The sequence below is a fragment of the Rhinolophus sinicus genome, chromosome 6 (assembly GCF_057876585.1).
Source record: "Rhinolophus sinicus isolate RSI-liver-muscle chromosome 6, RSI-T2T, whole genome shotgun sequence".
NCBI classification, from domain to species: Eukaryota; Metazoa; Chordata; class Mammalia; order Chiroptera; family Rhinolophidae; genus Rhinolophus; species Rhinolophus sinicus.
Window position 1 is genome coordinate 55241405 of NC_142506.1, and position 7023 is coordinate 55248427.

At 44.1% G+C, this 7023-nt stretch overlaps 1 long non-coding RNA gene across 1 annotated transcript; it reads left to right on the forward strand.

The window, feature by feature from the left end:
- The first annotated feature begins 2075 nt into the window (after positions 1–2075).
- Positions 2076–5539, forward strand: LOC109446987 (uncharacterized). The gene is made up of 2 exons (XR_016021554.1): positions 2076–2669; positions 3162–5539. It is a non-coding gene; the product is annotated as an uncharacterized LOC109446987 (long non-coding RNA).
- The last annotated feature ends 1484 nt before the right edge of the window (positions 5540–7023 follow it).

Below are 7023 nucleotides of genomic sequence, written 5' to 3' on the forward strand. Positions count from 1 at the left end.
TCTGGGATGTGTTGTATAGGACTGCAACTTCTGTTCTGTGAGCACACTCTTTCTACTGCCTTCTTAGTTCTCACGCTTTGATGAAGCCAAAGAGGTCCACATGCAAAGAACCGAGGGAACCCTCTGGCCAAAGCCAGCGAGGAGCTGGCTCTCACCAGCAACATGAGCTTGGAAGCAGATTCTTCCCCAGTCAATCCTCAGATGAAACCTCAGCCCTGACCAACACCTTGACTGTGGCCTGAAGCAGAGGACCCACGTAAGCCACACTGCATCTCATATACACTCTGAGGTAATTAAGATGTGTTGTGTAAAGCCACAGAGATTCTGGTAATCCATTATGGCAAGAGAGAATTGATACACTCCCTTAGTTGCAAGCTCCTGAAAGGCCAGGATGGTGTTCTACTCATCTTCGAAGTCATAGCGCCCAACACAGGGGCGCTAGGAATGTCTGTGGTTCCCCTGAACGTCTCTCTCTGTCTCTTTCCCCCCAACATATCCTCCACATTGCCTCAGAGAGATTGTTCTAAAATGCCAGTTTATTGGCGTCACTCTCTGCTTCAAACTCCTTAGTGACTTCCTATCATTTTTAATAAAAAATCCAAACTATTGGGCTGGCCCGGTGGCTCAGGCAGTTAGAGCTCCATGCTCCTAACTTCGAAGGCTGCCGGTTTGATTCCCACATGGGCCAGTGGGCTCTCAACCACAAGGTTGCCAGTTCAGTTTCTCGAGTCCCGCAAGGGATGGTGGGCTCTGCCCCTTGCAACTAGCAATGGCAACAGGACCTGGAGCTGAGCTGCACCCTCCACAACTAAGACTGAAAGGACAACAACTTGACTTGGAAATAAAAGTCCTGGAAACACACACTGTTCCCCAATAAAGTCCTGTTCCAATTCCCCAATAAAATCTTAAAAAAAAAAAAATCCAAACTATTTAGTATAGCATTCAAGGGACTTCATCACGTGTCCCCAAACTGCTACTCCAGGCTCTTTCCCCTCCTCTACTGACCCCCTCCGATCCTGTGCTTCAGCCACACAACTCACTGCTCTTCCACCTGCTCCTTCCACTTGCTCATGCTGTGTCCCTGCCTAGAAGATTCTTTCTTCTTTGCCCAGTGAGTTCCTACTTATCCTTTATGGCCCAGCTCAAATGTCACCCTCTCCTGAAGTCTCACCTCCTCCCCTCGCCCAGGGACAGCCACCACCATGCTGCCTGGCACTTGGAGTGCTATTATACCCTGTACCGCACTGAGTTATAATTATTTTTAACCTTGGCTCTCCTTCTAGTCTGCGAGTTGTCTGAAGAACTTGGTGTCCTTCTCCTACCCTCCTTCATACCCCTCTTCATGTCCTCCCCGTCTCTCTCTTCTTGCCTGGAAAACCCGGGAATGGTTGAGTGAGTCAACAAGTGGCATTAATAACAACACCAAAGGCTGAAGTGGGGCACTCATGGGTCAAACAAGAGCTAAATAGGTTGCCTTAGTGGGTACACAGGACAAGCTCTGTAGACACCTGAAGTGCTGCTGGAGGGTGATTGGCAAGCGCCAGAGATAAAATCTCCTGTTGCTAATACTGTTCCTTCATTGTGAGGAGCAGGAGAAATGGAGGCCTAAGAAACTTCCTCTTTCTGCCGGAGAGAGCCGTCTATTTTGTGTTAGAACATTACATGGTGACCTTTTCTGAGACTTTGTCCTTAAAGAACCAGTATGTAAACTTTATACTTCCTTCCTGCTCCTAAAATATTAAACAATGGGACAGGTTTGACTCAAAGACCCTCCTGGACTTGCTGATTGACACCACTCGAACCCAAGGCCAACGACATCAAAACCTCAAAGACAATGTCTTGCAAATTTCCTATAACTTGTATGTCTTTGATGTGCTTTCTCATCGCTGACTTTTGCTCCAGGTCCACAGATGCCACACCAATCCAGTTATCCATGGAAAGGGGCATGGGAAGGGTGTTGAGGCTGCTTCTCACCCTTCAGTATGTAACCTCTACAAGAGCAACTTTCTGTCACGAACAGGCCCAGCGAGCAGGAGGAGATCCCTGGAGAAGGGCGGTAGGTATGCCACACCGTAGAGCTGTATCTTAAACTGACAGCCAGTGACTCGCTGTACATTGAAACAAAGTCTTGACCCCGCAGTTCAGCATGAGTGTCTCCGTTGTCCAAGTTCACATTTAGATATGAAAAACAGGATCGCATCTTTTCAATCCATCTCTTATCAGTTCATGGTTGTTTCCAGACAATGAAAAACATAGTATATATAAAAACCACGGGCTCAGATAGTGGCTGAGCCATGGCTTTTCAGGCAGATTTGCCAGAGCCAATCCAACTGTGCAGAAATCAGTTGTTTGAATGGTTGGAAACCATTTGAAACTAGATCGTTATTTCAGTGTCCACTTGCAAGTGGTGTCCTGTATACCTGTAAGGGTCTTATGCTTTGCTGCAGGAACATTTCCAGCCAGCCTTATTTTCCCTTTCCAGGACCTCCCCACAATACTCTCTGGATTTAGGAGAGGTAGAAAATCCTTCTGCTTGTTGCCCTTGCCAGAGTTGGAGACATTGATCATTCAACAAACATTTATCCAGGACCCTCTCTACATCAGGCACTGCAGATGCCGTTGGGAATAAGGCATTATTATTCCCTGCCTCAACGAGAAGGAGGCAAAAGGTAGCAGATTACAACAGAGTATGTAGTGTGTGTGTGTGTGTGTGTGTGTGTGTGTGTGTGTGTGTGTGTGTGTGTTGGGGGTGTTCGGTAAATGTTTGATGCGTAAATGACTAAATGGAGAATAAGCTATTATAATATAGGAAAGCCCTGGTCCTATGGGGTGTGTCCAGGAAGACATCTGACTATCTGATGAGGACTGGGGACATGGGTGTCAAAATAAACTTTTTCTTCTTCATATCAACCTAGAATCATAACATTTGCTATTCCATATTCTGTCACCTATCAGTAGTGGAAGAGGGCAGCAAGACTGTGTGTGTGTGTGTGTGTGTGTGTGTGTGTGTGTGTGTTTAAAATAAATAAGGCTATCTTTTTTAAAATAGTATTTTTAAAGATTAAGGGATTAATCATGAATAAATATTTATGCATAAAGCCAGGTATTAGGTGGCTAGGGGAGGGTGAGTTTGTAAATAGAAATACCACAACTGCTCACAGAATCCAAGGGCAGACACAGAACCTGCCAGCCTCATGGGAACAGGACCTAGGAAGCCACCAGCAAGCCAGGGAACTCCCTACCTTTCTCTCCCCATGGCTCATACCAGGTATTGTGGTTTCTCTTGTCTGGACACGTCTGTTTCTCACTACGCCCTCCACTCACTCAGACATCCTTTGCTCACTCCTGCTTTCTCCTTTACAGCTCTCCTCACCCATGCTTCACAAACCCCAGGTTGACTGCATGGTCTGTCTGCTCAGTTCCTGTTAATAAGGATCCACAGTCCCGTGAGAGGAATCCAACTGACCACCTCTTACTTTCATGCCTATGGATGAGCCGTCTGTGGGACCCGTGTCCACCTTGAGCTCATCAGCTGTGGGCCCAGAGGCCCTTTGAGTCCCAGCATTTCCAATAGGGAACAAGATTCACTTGGAAGGACATGTGGGCTGTGAATAGGAGTCTCATGTAATTTCACTCCTCAGTGTGGGTATAGCCATCTAGATGTCATTAGACTTGAGAGTATCTGAAGATAGAGCAAGGAGAAGCTGCTCGTCGGGGACCCCAAACCCCTAACCCCTCCTCCTTTGCTGGTGCCATCACCGCTACCAAGAAATCAGAGCAGCACAGGGAGAAGGGGTCTCTGGGTACTAAAGAAGCTCATTCTAGAAGCAACTATTGAGTACCTGCTATGTGTAAGGCAGATTCTTAGGCCCACTAACTCTTGGATTTTTTTTAGTATGAGATGCTAGGGGGGTGGAGAGCCTACTTTTTGAGAAAGCATATTTTTTGGAGTACTTAACTGTGTATCATCTAACAGATAGAGCTTCCTAAGAACACTATAGAGACAGTGTTATAATGCTTGCCATTTTAGAGCTCAAAACTGAGGTGCAGAGAATTTCAGTTACTTGCCTAAGGACACAGAGCTGTGATAAATGGAGGAGCCTATAGGAATCTCAGATCTAACTAAGCTGCGTCTCTCTCTTGCCCTCCTCGGCAGCGACTGAAAGGAAGGCACCGCCGCTCTCGATCACCTCATTGGCCTCCCCCTAGACTGGGGGCAAGACACTGGCTTCTCCATCTTGCACCCAGTAACTACCACAGTCAGGCCTGACACACAGGTCATACTCTGGAGTCTAACCCATGAAGGAATGAATCCAAATGAAGGGGAAGGGGAGAGATACAAGTGAAGAAGGAGCCAGAGGGGCCAGGGCAGAGGTGAAAGGCACTTGTTTGTGGCCTTGGTCTGTGCTATACAAGAGAAGGTGTGGTAACTTTCCTTAGGGACACAGGTCTGCCGCAGCCATGCCTTGAGCGCATGGTGTTTTGGAAACTTCAGAACTAAGATTTCAAGCAAGGAATATAGAATGAGGGAAGACTGACGGCCACCTCTATCTGCAGTCCCCACACTGCCTGCTCTTGGCTGCCAAACGTGGCAGGCAGATGTACTTCCCATCGTCTGGGAAATAGCAGGGGGTGGCTTTCCTGCCACTGCTGATTCCTTGGTCCCTTTGCACAGTAATTTGATTGACTGCTTGATTCATCTGTCTCCTTTTTTGATTTCATAAACATATATAGACCCATTTTGTGTGGAGTGAAAACCTAAGGCTAGAAAGATAAAAAATCATCGTCCTTCCCTTGAAGAGCGCACTACCTAGTAGGGAACAAAGACAGGAAGGTTGAAGATTATTACACAGTGCAGTAGATAATTTAACAGAGTTATTTATATATGATGGTGAAAGGGGACATATAGATATTCCATGAAGCTCGTGAGTGAATCACTGAATGAATGATTTCATATTTTACACAGAAGGGGTATTCTATATCAAGTACTGTGCTTGGCACTAGGTCATGGGTTCATAATATCCTCATCAAAGGCTGAATCTGTCCACTGCTATTTTTCAAACAACCTATTTATTAAAGTATAAATGATAGGCAATAAAGTGCACATGTTTAACACTTTACAATTTGATACATTTTCACCCATGTATACACGTGTGAAATCATCCCCACAATCAAGCTGGTGAACATATCTATCACCTCCAAAAGTTTCCTTACGCCCCTTTGTCGTCCCTATTCCCGCCCGTTCCCACAATCCCCCATTTTCAGGCAGCCACCAATCTTCTTTGTGTTATTATAGATTAGTGTGCAGTTTCTAGAATCACTGGAATTATACAGTATTCCTTTTTGTCTAGCTACTTTCACTCAGCATGATTATGTTGAGATTCATCCATGTTGTGTGTGTATCAATAGTTCATTTCTTTTTGTTGATGAGGAGCATAGAGACACCACAATTTGTTTATCCGTTCACGTGTTGATGAACATTTGGGTTGTTCCCTGGTTTGGGTTCATTCAAATAAAGCCGCTCTGAATATTTGTGTACGAATCTTTGTATGGACACGTTCTTCTATTTTTCTAGAGTGAATACCTAGGAATGGAATGGTTGGATCATATGGTAGGTATATGTGTAACTTTTTAAGAAATGGTCAAACTGTTTTCTAAAGTGGTTATATTATTTGTGTTCCTTCTAGCAGTGTATGAGAGCTGCAGATTCTTGCCAAGTCAGTTTTAAAATTTTTAACCATTCTAATAGGTGTGTAATGGTATTTAATTATGGTTTAATCTGAAATTCTTTACTAACAATGTTGACCATCTTTTCATATTACTATGTATATACCACTCTTATGCTTCCTTTGACAAAGTGTTGGCTCAAATATTCTGCCCATTTTTTATTGAGTTCTCTTATTACTGAGTTTTAAGATTTCTTTATATTAGGTTGGTGCAAAAGCAATTAAACCACAATTAGTTTTGCACCAACCTAATACATTCTAATATAAGTCTTAATCAAATATGTACTTTGCATATGTTTTCTCCCAGTACGTGGCATGTCTTTTCATTCTTTTTAGAAGAGCAGAACTTTACATTTTTAATGTAGTCCAATTTGTCAAGAGTTTTCTTTTGTGGATCATGCTTTCAGTGTCCTGTTTGAAATATTTGCTTACCCAAAGCCCCAAATTACTCACCATTTGTGTTTTAATTTCTCTATATGTAAAATGGGCATAATAATAGTATCTACCTCATGGGGTTGTTATGAGAATTAAAATGTATAAATATTTATAATATGCTTAGAACAGTGCCTGGCCAATAATAAGTGCTATATACTCTTTTTTCTTATGTTTACTTAAAATCATGGAAGGCAACTAGATTCTGCTTCCAGATAGGGGTTTTGCTCTATCTTTTCCCAATCCCTGCTTCTCTTAGGGGACAGTTAGAAATTCAGGCTGGTAGAATTCTCACGTAGCTCTACCTCCAGCCCAATGCAGGAATCCCTTGTGTAAGCCACACCTGACCAGCTGCTGGCTGCCTTGTAAGCAATTCAGGTTGATTGTACATTCAGGAAGCCTGAACTTCTCAATTCTGGGGAAGGCCGATGATGTCTGGCTGTGAGGTGACAGTGAGATTTCCCAGGCCTGGGAAGCTAAGTTTCTGTGTTCACTGTGTGCACTACTAGTTCCTCCAGTTGCTTCCACTATGCCACCTGACATGGTTTGCGTCTAGAATAGTCAGAAATAAGCTCAATGGAGTGGGTTTCCTGAGGACCCACAACTTCTCTTTCTTGCCAGTAGGGAACCCAAATTAGGGGCATGGATAGGACTGGCTTTTCTGCCTTAACAACTGCCCAGGTCCTGAATCAACACCCGAACACACTCTGGCCTTTTTTTTTTATTGAGTGCCAGTGGGGGTGGGAGAGGAATTACGCTCAATCCTTTCATGGCATTTAAAAAAAAAATTAGAAAGGACTCAACAGTATTTGAATACCAGGAATTCTTAGCTAGAAGATCTCTTGGTTTCAGGTGGAGTCTTTTC